The sequence below is a fragment of the Panthera leo genome, chromosome D3 (assembly GCF_018350215.1).
Source record: "Panthera leo isolate Ple1 chromosome D3, P.leo_Ple1_pat1.1, whole genome shotgun sequence".
Lineage (NCBI taxonomy): Eukaryota > Metazoa > Chordata > Mammalia > Carnivora > Felidae > Panthera > Panthera leo.
In genome coordinates this window covers 88,002,284-88,020,742 of record NC_056690.1, presented here as the reverse complement: position 1 = coordinate 88,020,742, position 18,459 = coordinate 88,002,284, and positions in this window count along the sequence as shown.

Sequence of the window (18,459 nt, the reverse complement as noted above, 5' to 3'; positions counted from 1 at the left end):
CCTTGCAAGACATTGAACAATTCAGGAGAGACTAGAGATGCAGAGCTTCATCTCCCGGTGTTCTGTGCAATTATCTAGTTGTGTATCCAATTATGTAATTAAACGTATCGTGTTATCTTATTTTTTTCTTCTTGCATCATGTATCAGATGAGAAGAACATGGCTGCAGAGAGGCACTTAAGGCTTTTGATGGAATGCAATGGACCGGCATGATGACCACTCTAACAGAAACAAGAATAATTCATGATCCAAGTAAGAGGCTTCAGAATAAGGAACCCAACTGCCCAACTTAGACTACAAGACAAATCCCATTATCCATAAGGATCAACTCTAGAGAGCCAAGTGTTTTTCTTGCCCACCTAAGGCAATGTGGAGTCACTTCTACTGAATCAGTTGTATTGGTTCAGGTCATATCAATACTACTTGCTAAGAAATGTTGGCCGTGGCACAGATGTCACCAAGACTAGCCAATAAACATCTAGAGCAATGCCTTGCCCGTCACCAATCATGCCATATTGAGATTGATCTGTAGTCCACTTGGGGCAGAATTCTTTAATGCACCTATCATCAACAATGGCAGGGCATGGTATCATTGAGTGTGATATTTCCCTGATGGCTTTTCTATTTGTAGGATTTTACCTCAAGAAGTGGTCTACAGTCTCAAGGGGAGCTTAAGTTAGTGGTACCATAACCTGCTTAAAAATCTTCTCTTTTAGTTTTGGGATATGATCCATCAACCAATAATACTAGGTAGGATTCTCAGTGGTAGTTGCAATAAGGGTGAAGGAGGTATAAAGCAGTTCCATCACTGAGGGCAGACAATTTTGGGTTTCCCTTCTAGGAGAGACAGAAGAGTAGCAGGACTCAGGGTTTTTCAGGGATAAAGAGGATGTTGAGAGGGAGAGATGAACAGCATCTCCAAAGAGGTGGATGGTCTGACTGGAAGATGTCACGTGTTCTCAGCCAGTAGTAATGTCCTTACTGGATGAGGAGCCAGGAGATCAACCCGGGAGCCAGAATTAGTTCAGCAGAAGGACCAACAGGTTTGCTGGTAGGAACTACTGCCCTCGGACAAGAGGTTTAAGGCTTTGAATCCAGTTAAAAAGGAGGCTCTAGAAAGTAACTGGTTTTTTTTTTGAAAATTCCCATAAAGGTAGGTCAAAACCCCAAAGCTTTTCCAGGTTGCTTGTGTACAAATAGACAAAAAGGCTTTGTGTATTTAGGGATGTCTCCAGAATGTTGTTGGGATGCCCTCTGCAGGTTACAGAGGCCTTCATGGTTGGGGTCCCACTCCAGAGGGTCTCTTACCAAGGACTTAGCTTATAAAGAGGTAGTGTGATCTGGGAGTAGTTTGGCACTCACTGTCTATAATATCTAGTTAAACCAGGAAATCATCTCAATTATCACTTTGTAAGATGTCTAGAGTACATTTGGATAATCTTTACTCGTCAAGGAGAGAATATTTCCCCCTTGTTCTATAGGACAGGCCCTAATTAATGGGCTGTCCTTTGGCAAAATTGTAATTTTTGTGGACACTTTCTGTTTCTTTTATGCTACGGTTAAGCCCAAGCAAATGGAATCTCCTGCAATAGCTTTCTTTGTTCTACGAACAAAGTGGCAGTTCATCTATATATTGTATATTTATTCTCTCAGATTACATTTTATAATGATACCATGTACGTACTACACTTTAACAAAAATGGGGGGAAAAGTATATGTACTTTTATAAACTTTTTTCCTAATAGCATAGGAATTTCTTTCAAACTCCTCTAAGTTACTATGAGCTATCTTTCATAAAATCTTCATGAGACACTTTTGGATGTGTCTCATCCAAAAATGTGTGCAATCATTTTCCTGTTTAGACATTTTGAATCCCTATAACTTTTGCAACCTAAATAAGTTTTCCATTTACTCTCTCATAAGCTACCTATTAAATTACTACCCATTTTCCCACACTTTCTCAAGACAGGATATTATCATTTCAAGGAAGTATGGCTTTAAAAAGTTTCAGCAGTCTTCTCAAAATATCCAAAAGTGAACACTGACAACTATATTTCAGGACGGTGAGATGTTTCTTTGATTTTGACCCCCTATCAGAAAAAACGTTGATTAAAGAAATAGAAGGCAAGAACATCTTTTGAAATTAAAAATTGCGGCCTAAATTTTTACTCCTTTAAATTGTTCAAGCACGATTCTAGTGATTATATTTATAAAAGAAGAAGGAGGAAAATGATTTTCAAAAGCAAATATTGAAGTTTAAATGTATTTCATTTGGAAGAAAAGCAAATTAAAAAACCAATCTTGAAGAAATATTTTCCATATTAAGGTATTGATGGTAATGACCATAGAGAACTGATTTCTCCTTCGTTCTCCCACTATCTTCTGTATAAACTTTCAATCGCCAATTAATTCTAGGTAACCATTAACTGCCTTGTCATTTTCACTGGATAATTCCACAATCTCTTCATTTCTCTGTTTGGCAGCTAGCTCAAAGTAGGCCATAGAGTAGTGGCCAATAAATGTTTATTGAATAACTGAAAAGATGTATAAGTGAGAACAACAGGAAATTCTTTTCTTTAGGACTTAGTTTTTATTTTTCTTTCCATACACTCTCCGAAATAATCACTAATCCTAATTTTAAATATAGCTTTATTCTTTCTTGTTCAAACCTTCTTGTCATTGATCCTTTTCAGCAACAAAATGGATTCCTTTTTGTGGTATTTTCGTTTTTATTTTTTTTTAAGATTATTTATTTTGAGAGAGAGGACACACACATGAGCTGGAGAGGCTCAGAGACAGAGAGAGAGAGAGAGAGAGGAAGAGAGAGAATCCCAAGGGGGCTCCACGCTGCCAGTACACAGCCCAGCACAGGACTTGAACCTGCAAATTGTGAGATCATGACCTGAGCCCCCAAATCAAGTTCAGTCACTTAACTGACTGATCCACTCAGGTGCCCCCCTTTTTATGATATTTTAAACATGTCTCCTATTCTCTCAAATAAGACAATAACCAAAACTGTTCCAGAGGCGAAAAGATTAAAGAGAAAAAGGAAAAGTTAAAGGGAGGAATCTAGCATTAACTGGATCATCAATTTTTGCTTAACAAAAATTTTTGTTGAAAAGTTTTGTCTTGAAAAAGTTATGAAGACTAATCTTCTCCTTCATCTCCTTTAAATGAATTTTTAAATTGTGAACTACATTGGACTTTATCTGTTTTTTAGCTGTGAATTTATTTTGATAAATCCTGAGTTTTATTGATTGATTGATTGATTGATTGATTGAATAAATTTTCTTTCTTGATGTTTATTTATTTTTGAGAGAGAGTGTGTGCATGCTGGGGAGGGGCGGGGGGGCGGGCAGAGGATCCAAGGCAGGCTCCATGCTGACAGCAGTGAGCCCAATGCGGGACTTGACTGGAATGTAAAAGTACTTTTAGAGGTACAAACATACTTGCCTTTGATTCAAATCAATAGGAAATGTTTTGGTTGTTTCATTTTTCATGCTTTGTTTTCTTCCCCTTTTGAGAATACAGTTAAATTGTGAAATAAAAATTAAATTGACCATGTACTTAATAATTCTTTTCATAATTCCAAGGGATCTTATAATATACCACTCTATCTATCCAGCTAGCTATCAATGTTAAAAGAAGTTTGGGGCCCCTGGGGGTCTCAACTGGTTAAGCATCAGAGTCTTGATTTCGGCTTAGGTCATGATCTCACTGTCCCTGGATTTGAGCCCTGTGCTGGGCCCTGTGCTAACAGAGTGGAGCCTGCTTGGGATTTTCTGTCTCCCTCTCTCTCTGCCCCTCCCTTGCTCATCTCCCCCCCCCCCGACCCCCGCCTTTCTCTCTCTCTCTCTCTCTCAAAAATCGTATTGAAGATTTTGAGTAATATTTCATTTCTAAAATACTATTGTTTTATCAAGAGTATCTGATTCAAGAAAGGAAATGGAATGAGCTCCATATGGAGACAGAGTATACTGTTTATGCCCAAACTTTCCAGCCAAGCACGTATTTTCGAAATCTACAATCTCTGTTGTGAAAGACACACAAAGAAGGAGTGAGTGGTTTTACTAGCTCAGACGTGACAGACACTCTGGAATATGAGATGCCAGGTAAAGATCAGACATTTACAGACTTTACCGCTATTTCCCACTTTACTAGCAGGTAGTGGTCTTAGTTTCTGACGTGCTAGCTTACCAGGATCGGTTTTGAAATGACTTAATAGTTGGTATAAGCATTCAACTGAAAAGTCAGCGCACCGAGCAGGCACGGGAGGGCTAAACCCCAGTGCCCCTGAACAGCCTCGCTGGAGCTGTGTTTCTATGTGACAATATTAATCAATACACACAGCTTTGTTAAGTAATCCTGAGCCTCACTGACCAGGCAAGGACTGGGAGACCTGGTCCCAGGCCTGAGAGTCATTTCCAAGCCAATCCAATCAGAGAGGCCAACGCAGTGTGTGATGGGGATGGGCTCTAGAAAGTCTGTGTAATCGATATGCATTCGTACTCACTACCTCTTAGTGTTTCTTCCCTGCTTCTTTGTTTGCCAATGCACTCAAAGCAGAGTAAGAGTTTATGAGACAGGAAAGCTGTCTCCATATAAATAATACACCAAAACTTTTATGATCCATTTTATGCCACAACTTAAATATTCACTCACAGAGGGCAATGCTTCATCTCGATGGCAGGAGAGTTGGACTTTTTATCTATCCTTCTATTGATTTCCTTCTACAAAGTCCAAAAAAGAATGAGGTGAAGATGTTTGTATGCATTTGATAACAAGAGAAACATATTCTGGCTTTTGTGTATTCGATGAGAAGTCGTAGGAATGGGTCTTTAAAGTAGAAAATCCACTTTAGAAAATAATCTCAAATCTATCGTCCCCAAATCATTCCATTTTATTACGCTGAACAGCCCATTGCCTCAACCGGAAGATTATATTTAACATGAAAAACTAAGAAAGTAAAATATGATCATCTGAGTTAAAAAATAAATGACTTTTCCTAGGCTGCAGTGCAGTGGGCCATTAGTGCCTGCCATTCAGCTTTTTCCAAAGCTCAGTTGGTATTATTTGATAGCATCTGCTGTGTTCCATACCTGGACCCAGGCCTCCAACACCTGACCATTGCCTTAGTGTCCTGCCCTGTGTCCTCACTAAGAATACACGGTTAGCTATGATTTTTGCTGTCTCTTGTTCTCTAACAAAATAAACATTCCCTCGTATTTATTTATCCTTTTTTTGTCTTTTTTCTTTATGTCTGTTTATTTTTGAGAGAGAAAGAGAGATCATGGGGGAGGGGCAGAGAGAGAGAGGGAGGCAGAGAATCCTAAGCAGGCTCAGAAAGCCCTCGGCGGGGCTCAAACTCGTGAACCATGAGATCATGACCTGAGCAGAAGTCTGATGCTTAACTGATTGAGCCACCCAGGCGCCCCTATTTATTTATACCTTTGTATCTTATTGTTTTCATCTCTTTATACTTCCTTCACGTGTTTTATATTTTTGTATCCAACTTCAGGATGCTGGGGAGCCTGGGTGGCTCATTCGGTTAAGCGTCTGACTTCAGCTCAAGTCATGATCTTATGGTTTGTGGGTTCCAGCCCTGCGTCAGGCTCTGTGCTGACAACTCAGAGCCTGGAGCCTGATTCACAGTCTGTGTCTCCCTGTCTCTGCCCCTCCCTCACTCATGCTCTGTCTCTGTCTCTCTCTCTCTTTCTCTCTCTCCTTCAAAAATAAACACTAAAACCAAACAAAAAATGTCAGGATGCTGCAATAAACTTGACAATATGAACACGAGGCAAACATCTGTGGAACTACTTTACTTTTCTCACCACTGGAATCATAGCAGATTCACTTGGGAATATATTCCTAAGGAATCTAGAGTGCCGATACAAGGAGACAAACTGGCTTGTGTAGGATATAACAAACTTAGCGTTATATTTCTTTTCTTTCTTTTAATTTTTTTAATCTTTATTTACTTTTGAGAGAGAGAAAGAGAGAGAGAGAGAGAGACAGAGCGTGAGCAGGGGAGGGGCAGAGAGAGACGGAGACACAGAATCCAAAGCAGGCTCCAGGCTCCAAGCTGTCAGCACACAGCCGGATGCAGGGACTCGAACTCACTAACTGAGAGTCCATGACCTGAGCCGAAGTTGGACGCTCAACCAGCTGAGCCACTCAGGCACCCCGATTTCTTTAAAAAATATTTATGAAGCAGATAGAGTAGTTAAATTTTTTAATGACTATGGTTTTAGAATATGATGAAAATACACACACTGCAGAGGCGGTATGTCGGTGTAGAGACTTGTTTCTCCCAGTGTCTGCAAACCACTTGCATGGGAATCACCTAGGCTACATCGTGAAAATGCAGGTGCCTGTGTCCACGGACCTTCTGCATCTGTGCATCTTGGGGGAGGGTTCTGAGTCTATATGTAAAACAACAGGGACAAAGGCATTATTCACTATTCGTGAACAAGTGAAATAAAAACTGTTCTGAAAGATAGAATATGAAAAACATTCACTTATACTCGAAACCTTGACCCCATTCCGAGTGGTTAGACATCCTTCGATAAGCAGTTTGGAAGGGCCAAATCACTTCAATTGTGTTATATTTTTACCTAAATTTAATTTGAATACTGGCTCTAGGCACTTAATTAACAGCTACTTCTACAAAGATATGTATAGTGGGAGACTGGTTAGTAGAATATTTGTCTCTCTTCAGAATATCAGACAAAATAGGTTTGAAAAACATCAAACCATTTTTTTTCCTAACTGAATGCTTGACTATTCAGTTACCATTTGAAAATGAAATGGTTATTTCCATATAAAACGTAAAAGAATCTAGGGGATGCCTGGGTGGCTCAGTTGCTTAAGTGTCTGACTTCGGCTCAGGTCATGATCTCACGGTCCGTAAGTTCGAGCCCTGCATCGGCTCTGTGCTGACAGCTCGGAGCCTGGAACTTGCTTTGGATTCTGTGTCTCCCTCTCTCTCTGCCCCTCCCCCACTTGGTCTCTCTCTCTCTCTCTCTCTCTCTCTCTCTCTCTCTCACAAAAATAAATAAACATTAAAAATTAAAAAAAAAACTTAAAAGAATCTGGAAAATTCTAGAGGAGTCTGTTTGAAGAGTACTGAAACAGTAACTGGAATGCAAGAAAAAAAAATTGAAGGAATTATATACCAATTTAAATAATAAAAGATATATCGAAACAGCCAATTTTTATGTTTTTTTAAAAAGCAGAGAAGTCTTGAAAAATAATCTTAATCCACGTATTTCTGTATCAGATAGTATAACTTAACATTTGGAAGGAATTTTTCCCTGGACACAGTGTTGTGCATGTACTTGAACTTGAGGCGTGTGTAAAACACCTGGCAAATAGTACCTGCATACTAAAGAATAAATCATGACAAAATTGTTCTATAGACCCTTCCGACTGGAGAATCTCTCGATTATCACGTGTAATATCCTTAAGTACAAAGATAAATGTTATTAATAGATGTATATTTGACCAGTTTTTTAACCTGCCAGAGCTCTAGGGGCATTTATTGTGAATGATACATCACAGTCATGAATTAATTAGTGTTCTTAATGCCAAGAAGAAAAAAAAAAAAGATGGTGTCAACAAAAGCAATGTATAAAATGGTAACTATATGATAAATGGGTCATTCAAAGTTTTTTATTAAATTAAATATACTCATGACAAAAGCCAACACTGCAATATTGACTGAATAATTTAATCTTGTCATCTTATAGAGTGGGTTGCAAAATAATAAATTGTTCAAGCTGAGTAAGTTATTGAATACTTTTAGACTCAAGAGACTTGTGGGTTTGAAACAGACTCCAGCTACCTCATTCCTCAGAGTTGACAGATATTAGAGAATTCATAATAAGCCTGCCATTAGATGTACTCATCTTTTCTTTTTTTATTGTGCTGACAGAAAAATATCCATTTTTGGCGGAAATACTATCTTTCAAGAGGCCTAATTTATCTGAAGACCGAAATAACTCATTTGAAAGGTCTACTCAGACTTTATTTATTGGAAAATGTTAAGACTTGCATGCCATTTCTTAAATCCTGTTAACTAACATAATGATGGTGGCTAGAAGGTAGACAAGTCAAGATAGATTACCAAAAGGGTGGAGAAAAGTGAGTTACCTGATTATAAAGATCAAGATAAGAATCAGGTTGAAAAGGTAGTTTGTTTAGTTAAAGTAGTGATTCAGTGTCATCTGTGGGCAATCCCATAGGGGGGCTGATAAGCTTTTCTATGATTGGCTTCAAATAAAGAAAATACAATCTTAAATCATGTGGGGGCAGGAATGAGACATGAGACGTGAGCATGAATGAAAAGAGACATCATCTCAACAATTTCCAGGGTTTAGTGTCCTCCCTAAGCCCACCCAGAACATCGCGAATAAATGCAAGATCCAGCGAAATCGGTGGACGAAGTTCAGGGAACCAGTGTCGTCAGATGACAGACTCTGTCCCTAGTCCCCACCCCGAGATAAATATTTTGTTCTGTCGGGGAAATAGAGGAAGCTAGGTTGAGGTGGAGTTTCCCCAGCACCTGTAACTTTCTTCTCCTTCCACAGCATCATTAAAAAATTCGTTTTTCGAGAATTCTTCTCCATCTTCCTTGTGAGAACCTGGAGTGATCTGTGTGGGAGAAAACACACAAGAACACCAGCCTCCTGTATCCACGACCCCCGGATACTCCCTTCGGCTGTCCCACAAACAGCCATTGACAATTCATCCAGAATGGTTGCCTTCAGCTTTTTACTGGTTTATATGGTATCGGGCAGCTGGACGAGCTTCATGGTCTTGTGACCTTGCAGCTACCGTACCCCCTTGTTCAGACAGACTCGGGCATGACTTCACCTCTCCGGTGGCCGTCCTGAAGTTACGAATGCTTTACAGACCATGATCCCTGCATTTTTGTTTTGCTCTGTCTGGCATCAAACATCTGGGTCCCTGTAGTGCAAACAGGTGCTGACCGCGTCCCCCCGGGATTTCAGGTTTCCTGGTTGACTAGCTTTCTTAATTCTCTGATGAGTTAAGGAAAAAATAATAATAATTTGTCCTTTGTCCAAATCTTCTCTTTTTGTGTGGGTGGAGGCAAAACTCTTTCTAGCTTTCTACATTTCTGGGATGGAGCTGAAAAGCCAAGCATTCTTTCATCTCCCACTTTGACTTTTAATACATGTTGAAACTACGTAAGTGATTTTCATTCATGTTATCCATCAATCATTTGTTAAAATACATACTTGAAGAAATAATTGTAATAAATAAGACATAATTTATTTTACTACAGGAATAAAATTCTCACTCATAAAAAGAAAGTAGCTTTCAATAGAAATAAAAGAATCTTTGTCAATCGTTTTGGTCTTTCAATTAAAAACAGGTCTCGTTGACCGAGGTACTTCTTTTGGCTTTTGAAAGACAAGTGCGGCAATAGCCCGTTCAGGCTGCTATAGAAAAGGCCATCGGCGGTGTGGCTTAAACAAGGGACATTTATTGCTCACAGTTCTGAGGCTGGGAAGTCCAAAACCAAGGGGCCAAAGATCCAGTTCTGGGCCACGGGCTCTCTTCTGGCTTGTGGATCACCACCAGCTCATTATGTCTTCTCAGGACCTCCTGTTTGTGAGCATATGGAAAGAGAGAGAAAAAGAGACACCGCTCTGGTCTCTTCCTCTTCTTGTAAGGACACGAATCCCATCATGGGATCCCACCCTTCCAGAGCTCCTCTCAACATAATTTTCTCCCAAATGCCCCATCTCCTAATATCACAGCCATGGGGGGAGCTTAGGTCTTCAATATATGAATTCTGGGGAAACAGAAACATTTAATCCATAACAGACGAATTCCTGTATATGTTTATCCACATTTAAGTTGACTGTTTAAAGAACCTAGTGTACCGACTTTAACTGAAAGAGTAAATTGGCTGCTGTGAGTGGCCTCAGGACACAGGAAGAGCAAACTCTAATGAGCAAAATTACATAACATTATACGCCTCAAGAGAATCAAGAACTAAAATACGTAACCAACTAATAAAATTTGGTCTATAAATTATTTATATTGATGAACAATGAATGCATATAAATTGCACTCTCTAAATGCTGTTACAAATAGTGCTCCAACCAACGGCTTTATTAGCAACATGATAAATGCTTTAACTGTCTTCGGTTCTATAATTCTCTCTGTGTTATTCTCAGCAATTCAGAAGCTGTTTACAAGTCAGAAGTTGCTTATCTACTTATGCATCATGATCTGTAGCTAATCCAATTCTGATAGCTTTCTTCATAGGACCATTTCATTTGATTGCAAATATTAAGGTGCTTACTACAACAAAAAACAAAACAAAAAAAACGCATTAGGTAAATCCACAAATTAAATTGTATGGGAATCAATTGGAGAATTATCATATATGTGTTCATGAGTTTTGAGTGTACATGAGTGTGCCGAATCTTGAGTAGTTCATATGTTACCTTATTTCCAACCGCCCTTCTGAATTATTTTCCAGTGACGTATAAAAAGATCATTTTGATGTGTCCACTAAGAAAAGCATCTGCCCTATGTAAAATAAAATAAAAGTGTAACTGCCCTATGATTTATACATGTGAATTATAATCGATCCACTCAATATAACCAATTTTTATCATATGTTAAGTATGATATGCACTCAGAAAAATACACAAATCATAATGAATTTTCACAAACGGTAGAGTCAAAACGTGTTTCAAGATACAGAGAACTATTAGTATTCCAGAAATTCCCTTCTATTCTCTACACTTCGAAGAAAAACTGTATTGTAATTTTATGCAGAAAAACTTAGTTTGTCAATTTTGAAACTTATATAAATGGAATACTGCACTGTGTGCTCTAGTAAGGAATGCAATAGGATTTTAAAAATTGTAAATTTGCTTGTTTTATATTATAATAAAAAGCATTTTACTCATTCACTTCTTAAAAGTTATCTTGAAGTGAACAGCTCAAGAAACATCACTGCAAATGTATCTTTGAAAAAATTGGAAGATACATATCACAAAAAGTAGAAACATCCTATATTGCCATGAACAAGGGAATGGAAAATAAATTGTGACTTTTTTCATATACATAGAAATGCATATGGTTTTGAAAATGGAAAGAAACATGAACTACAGTTACATGCTTTGACATGAAATAGTCATGCAAACATCATATTGAGCAAAAGAAGCTAGACACAAACATTTGGTGTATGATGAGACTCTACATATGTACAGTTCACAAATAGACAAAAATAGTCAATATCAGGGGTGCCTGGGTGGCTCAGTCGGTTGAGGGTCCGACTTCAGCTCAGGTCATGATCTCGTGGCTCAGGGGTTCAAGCCCCACATCAAATCAGAGCCTGCTTTGGATCCTCTGTCTCCCTTTCACTCTGCCCCTCCCCCAATTGCACTCTCTCTCTTAAAAATAAATAAACATTAAGAAAAATAGTCAACATCAGTAGAAGTCAAACCATGGCAATTGTGTGGCAAACCCTGGGAAGAATGTGGAGAATTTCTGGGGTGTTACTAAGCATCTATTTATTGATCCTCCTGGTGATTTAATGGCTGTGTTTACTATGAAAAATCCACTGACATATACATTTAGAATTTATGCAACTTTATGTTGTACCTCGTAACAAGAAATTTGTTTTAAAAAACGAAAGATACGCGAGTAAAATTTTAAAAACGGACCGATATAGACTAAAAGGTATCAAGAGGATAATCTGAAAGTGAGCCAATTAAAATTAAATGAACAAATGTTTAATAATATAATGAGTTTATATATTATTGAATTATAGGGCCAAATGTTGCAGAATTTTTAAAAAATTGAATGAAACTGTCCAGATGTAAAATAATACTTAAAACCACTAAGTGAGGTTATATCATGGGCACCCAGGTGGGTCAGTCTGTTGAGCGTCCAGCTCTTGATTTCAACTAAGGTCATCATCTCAAGGTTCCTGAAAACGGCACTGACAGCAGGGAGACTGCTTGGGATTCTCTTTCTCCCTCCTTCTCAACCCCTTCCCTGCTCATGTGCTCACTCTCTCTCTCTCTTTCAAAAGAAATAAACTTAAAAAAGAGTGAAATTATATTACACCCCACAAAAGCCAATGACAGATAAGTTATGATTCATACGTTAGTTCAGTTTCTAAATATTACATGTAAAGGAAAAAATAAACTTTAGAAATACATGAAAATTCTAAGTCTTCACATAAATGGGTGCCATGTGTTGCGGTTTGCTTGGGTCAATACCAAGCACACAGTTGTCCTGGGGTCATATTTATTCTAACTCCTTTCGTTCTCTGGAGGGTCCCAATCTGCAGGATGAATGATATAGTCACCCCCCCCCCCCCATGAGAGGTCACACGTAAGCAATTTTGCAGACACGTCCCAAGTGACTTTTACTTCTATAGAGGATTAGGGTGTGCGTGCATTGGTGCTTTATCTTCAAGCATTTTCAGAAAAATATAGCACATGCATGAATTCTCATATGGAAACAATGGTCTGATTGCAGCTAAACCACTCTTGAACTTGTTTGTGCTGCTCTGTATGGCCACAACTGTGAGTTAGCTCATTAAATAATCTCATCACTTCTGTCTTCCAAAAAGCCAGAGACCCTGGGTAGGTCTGTGTATACAGCGCTTTCTCCTTGTGCATACAAAGTACACGCATCCCCTGAGGAGAAAGCAAAACTGAATGCCCACGACTGGCATTTGTTATCTTTTCTTTCTTCTTGAAATTTCGTTACGTGGCCTTGAGAGCAGAAGTTGGAAATGTGAATGTGAAGAAATAAAGTGAATTTTTCAGTCTCGTTCTGGAGCTAAGATCCCCAGTAATTGGAAGTTATATTTCGAGAGAATAGACGTGAGGAGGTATCGATGCAAGAAAAGGACGATTGTACCAGTAGCAAGAGAGAATGGAAAATAAAATAGCGGCGGTTGGAAAGCAAAGTGGTAGAATCGAAGCCCTTGGATACACTGTGGGGAGAGTAGTTGATAAAATACCGAACCCTTTGCAACAGGCCACCTGGTTTCTATTTCCAGCTTTATTGCTTAGGGACAGGATGATCTTGGGAACCAAGCAGAGTGTCTCTCCTCTTCCAAGTCCCCATTTGAGAGTGAATGTACGTTGTGCACTTAGAACAAATACTGACATACTTTGTGTGTTAAGTAAACACTATATCAACACAATCCTAGGGCTCTGCCTGTGACCGACAAGAAAAATTAGAGTAAATACTCACAATTTAGAAAGTGGAAAGTAATTTAGAAGCTAGAGACTTAAAAATTCTTTTATCTTTATTTTTGAGAGAGAGAGACAGAGTGAGAGCAGGGGAGGAGCAGAGAGAGAGGGAGACACAAGCCACAGCAGGCTCCAGGCTCCGAACTGTCAAGCACAGAGCCCAACGTGGGGCTCGAACCCATAAGGGTGAGATCACCACCGGAGCTGAAGTCAGACGCGTAACCGACTGAGCCACCCAGGTGCCCCAGCTAGAGACTTTTAAAGTAATCCAGATTTTAACCCACTAAAGATTATGTCACTCACCCAGGTAAATTCTGAACCAATGAACCAATGAAGAATATATTAAAGTGTGAGTAAATGGATAGCATAATATCACCGTTATTAAGTGAGAAAATTGACATTGGACGTTGAGGCAGGAATACTACCGTTAAGGTGACTCTTAAGTGAAGGGCTTTCAAAAGAACCAAGTGTCTGTACAATTCATTCCTGAATGCCTGAAAGAGAAAGGCGCAGGACAGCATCCTCATTTTGGGGTACCCCAATTTCGCCATCAGAGTAATACACTATGCTTCTCATGGGAAGAGTAACTTGGCATATTGGGTGATGGTGGAGAAGGGAGCCGGGAGGGGAGAGGCCGAGAACTCTTAAGAAAGTTTAATGCTAGGAGAGATCATACCGCAAGGAATAAAGTACCTCTTTACCCTAGAACAGTGGTAAGTATCAACGTCATTGACTATTGGAAAGACCCTGGACAAGATAGGTAATATAATCAGAGAGATAGCAGCCAAAAAAAAAGCCCCTTATCAGCTAAACTCTTCTTCACATGTACACTATCTTGAAATCAATCATATTCTCCTTCTCTTCTCTGGCCTTCCACCACTACTAGGTTTTTGTCAATGACTGATTAAGATCACACCCTAACTTCACCCTACATTTAATATGGCATCAATCCAAATCAATGGCTGTCTTTACTGACTTGCACCTAGCTTTTATTCTTTTATTCACTCCTACTTTCTTTCCTGATTGTATACTTCTGACGTATTACCGTCTAACACTTACTCCAAGACAACCTAGGCTTACATGTCACAACATTTAGGACAAGGGAAGTTGGTGGATAACACGTGGAGGTATGATGATATGCTCTCATAATTTAAGATTATAATGGGTGACACCAGGCCATATTAGGAGAGAAGAGGGGGGCACGTGGCTGGCTTCGTCAGGGAACGTGTGACTCTTGATCTTGGGGTTGTAAGTTCAAGCCCCATGTTGGGTAGAGAGATTACTTAAAAAAATAAAGACCTTAAAGAAAAGAAGAGGATATTCCACTAAAAACAAAAACAAAAACAAAAACAAATGTAGAACTCTATGAGCTAAGAATACACATGCTCCTGGGGTTAAATGGTGACAAACATGGAGTCTGGTCAAAATGGCATTGAGGTAAACTCACTTGCCTGTTTTAGCCAGTTTATGTTTTAGCTAAATGTAACATCGTTTTTAAGTTTATTTATTTATTTTGGAGAGAGAGAGTGTGAGCAAGGGAGGGGCAGAGAGAGGAAGAGAGAGAATCCTAAGGAGGCTCCATGCTCAGCTCAGAGCCCCACGTGGGGTTCTATCTCACGACCTTGAGACCATGACCTGAGCCGAAGTCCAGAGTCAGAGGCTTAACCGACTGAGCCAGGCACCCACATATGTAACTTTTAAATTATAAGTTTGTTTCAATAAAAAGAGTTGGGTCTGTCCAGTAATAAGCATTTTGAATCAAGAAGTAATTTGTACAAACTTGCTCCATTAACATACATCATAACCTAGGATTTGTGTTTTTCCAAACGGCATAGTTGCGGCTGATTGCAGGTGTTACTGATTCGGTTCTTAGTTGTTTTGCCTCCAAATTTGTCTTCTACTCAGAAAGAGAATATCTCAAAACATTATTTTATTAGCAAAATAACCCTTATCATCTAAAGGATTTCTAAGAGGCTGCATGACATCAGAGGGTTGCCATTTTTTTTTTTTTTAAAGGCAACATGTTAGTAACACTATTAGGGAAAATGGTAAATATGTAAGGATGTTTATGGAAAATAGAATAAAATTGCATGATGGCAGTTGACTATTTAGGATCATATCACCAATAATAAGGAAAACATTCAATTAAAAAAGGGCATTTAGAGAGAGTCTAGGGGGCTTTGTAACTTGGGGCACACTTTGGATACGAGGGATAAAGAAGTCAAGGAGAAGGCATGGGGACATCAGTCACAGGACGAAGAAACTATGGGGACCACAGGCTGGGTGTGGGGCTACTCAGCTCTGTGCAAACTTGGAAACAATGTGGATGGTGCCTGTCCAGCTTCTCACAGGTAGACAGTACCAGTTATTGACAATGTAGCATCTACTAGCTCAGCCCGCCGCAGGTGAGAAAGACTATGATCGAGTTATCGTACGGTATGACAATACCAATCACAACTAATTATAATATCGGCTGTATTAATTATGATACAGAATTAGTTGTTTCTTTTTTTTAATGTTTATTTATTTCTGAGAGACAGAAAGGCAGACAGAGCACAAGTGGGGAAGAAGCAGAGAGAGAGAGGGAGACACAGAATCCAAGGCAGGCTCCAGGCTCCGAGCTGTCGGCACAGAGCCCGATGCGGGGCTCAAACTCACAAATGGTGAGATCGTGACCTGAGCCGAAGTCGGATGCTTAACTCACTGAGCCACCCAGGCACCCCTAGAATTAATTGTTTCAATAAAAGGATCTCAAAATGCATGGCTCAAACAAAACAGAATTTTTCCCACCACGGCAATGGTTCAGATGTTGCTTCTCAGGACATTCGGTTGCCCAAGTTGACGGCCGGCTGGGCCACTACCCGTGCTTGACTCCCTTCTTCGGGTTGCAGGGTTGGCTGCAGCTGTCCACATTCCAAGCAATAGAAAGTGGAAAAGATCGAGTCCAAGGCCACATTTCTGCTCACACCCCAGTGGACAAAGTTAGTGATATGGCCACATCTAACCTCAATGGAGGCTAGAAATTACAGCTTCTAACTGGGAATCAGGTACCCCCACAAAATCTGGGACAGTGCAGGGGAGAATGGGTACTGGAGTATCAATCAGCAGGAAGTGTCGCGATATCCACCAGTGTGACCACATGTTATGGGTAAATATAATTACTGCTGAAATGGGACCAATTAAAATATCAAGTCCATAGGATTGTTTGAGTGTTAAACAAGAAGGAACATATTTAAAACTCAGTAGAGGTGCCTGGGTGGCTCAGTCAGTTAAGCATCTGACTCCTGATTTGAGCTCAGGTCTTGACCTCACAGTTGGTGGGACTGAGCCCCATGTCGGGCTCCGGGCTGAGCTTGGGATTCTCTCTCTCCTGCTCTCTCTGTCCATTCCCTGCTAGCACTCTCTCCTCCTCTCTCTCTCTCAAAATAAATAAACTTAAAAAAAAATCAGTGGAGTACAAAGCTTTGATTCAGTAACACTATTTTCTTAATAAAATAAAATTTAATAATCATATAAAACATTAATGATATTTATCATTTCAATAATTGTTTTATTATATTATTTAATACAGATCTATGTGATCCTTTATTCTATTTAAGATATTTTAATAGTAATTATTTTAATAATAATAGTGCAACATTGGTTATAAAATAAAAATTTTTAACTATTTTGTTAATAAACGAGTATTTTGGTTAATAAAATAATGTACTTTGTCTTTCAACTATGCTGAGTCCGCTTATGAACTCTGAAGATGCAGGGCAGTGATGTATTTGAGAAGTTCCTTTCTCAGCACCACCTGAACAGTATCCACCCCGCCCTCCCCCCCAGTCCTATGACCCCAGGAGTTTCTGGTAAGTGCTGTGCAGGCTGACTGCCTCTGGCTCTCCGTATTACAATGGGCCCCAGAAGCTTTAGACGTCCACCTTAAATCGGGTCCTAAATCTTCATTTTTCTGTATTGCTTGACAAATACAGAAAATATGCTTTAAATAAATAGTGGTACAAGTGACGTGCAATGTCTTATTTTTACGGAAAAATACTGCTCTCTAGCTCGGAGGTCCAGAAGACAAAGACTCAACGTTTATGAAATGCTGATATAAGATGAGAAAGTGTGGTTAAACCATCCTGTATGAAATCGGCCACAGAAATTCTCATGCTTTCCGTGATCTCAAGGCGGATGGGCATCTGCTGGCCATCCCTCTTTAGAAGGCAGTCCCACAGCTTGTGTGCCACACAGACGCTGATTGTCAAAGGAGTCTGGAGAGGACCTCTCCATTCGGGCTGGGGCCAGGAGGTCACGGGAAGCGAGTGCCGGGGACGCCTTTCCACGGATGCCACGCACTCCTCCACGTGTTGCTGGACGTGCCAAGGAGGCAAGAGTGTGACCTCTCTGTGGTTGAGGCCAAAGCTCTGTTTTCAATGAGCAGCCCCGAGGGATGAGGTGACCTTCCCCCTGCCCAGACCAAGAGCCGGTTGGACTACGTTTCAGGTGATGTGGCCGCTGCATCCATCCTGACCCACCTGCGTTGCCCACCTGGCGAGTGGAACACAAGGAACAGATGTGGCCACCCTGATACTTCAGCAGCTTTTTCTTTTGCTGTGTGTAACCAAGTCTCTGACCTCTAAACGGGGGGTTGTGGCATCTTCTCCCAGCATCCAGAAAACGATGGCAGTCCCATTTGTTAGCGTACGATAAAGGTAAAATCTTGGAGCCTTCATAGTTCTTGACAGCTAGATGTGGCTGTAAGACCATACCTATCACTTCGATGAATTTTGCAACAATGATCAATTAGTGAGACGGTGAATAAGAGGGGATCTGCTGATGTTTAAGCCTGGAAAACCATGCATAATGGAAGCTTTTATGCCAGGATGGAGACTGACTGAAAAAACACCACTTTTAGAAGTTCACGTAGCTATTGCCTTGGAATTTAAAGATTCATCATTTCATTCATCTCCCGTTATGAAAACTCTGTTTTGGTGAATATAAATAAGTAGGAAGAGGCTCAAAATTGTGCAAACTATATAAAATTCTGGGATGAGAAGTATGTGATGAGAGCCCCTTTACTATTTTGGTTACTCTAGCTGAACAACCCCCATCACTGATGATACATCTATTATTTCCTTGTCTCCTATTGAGAGATACTGAAAGGTAAAATGAACCAGTATTGTTTTTTTCTCTGTGACCTGATCAGTGATTTTTTT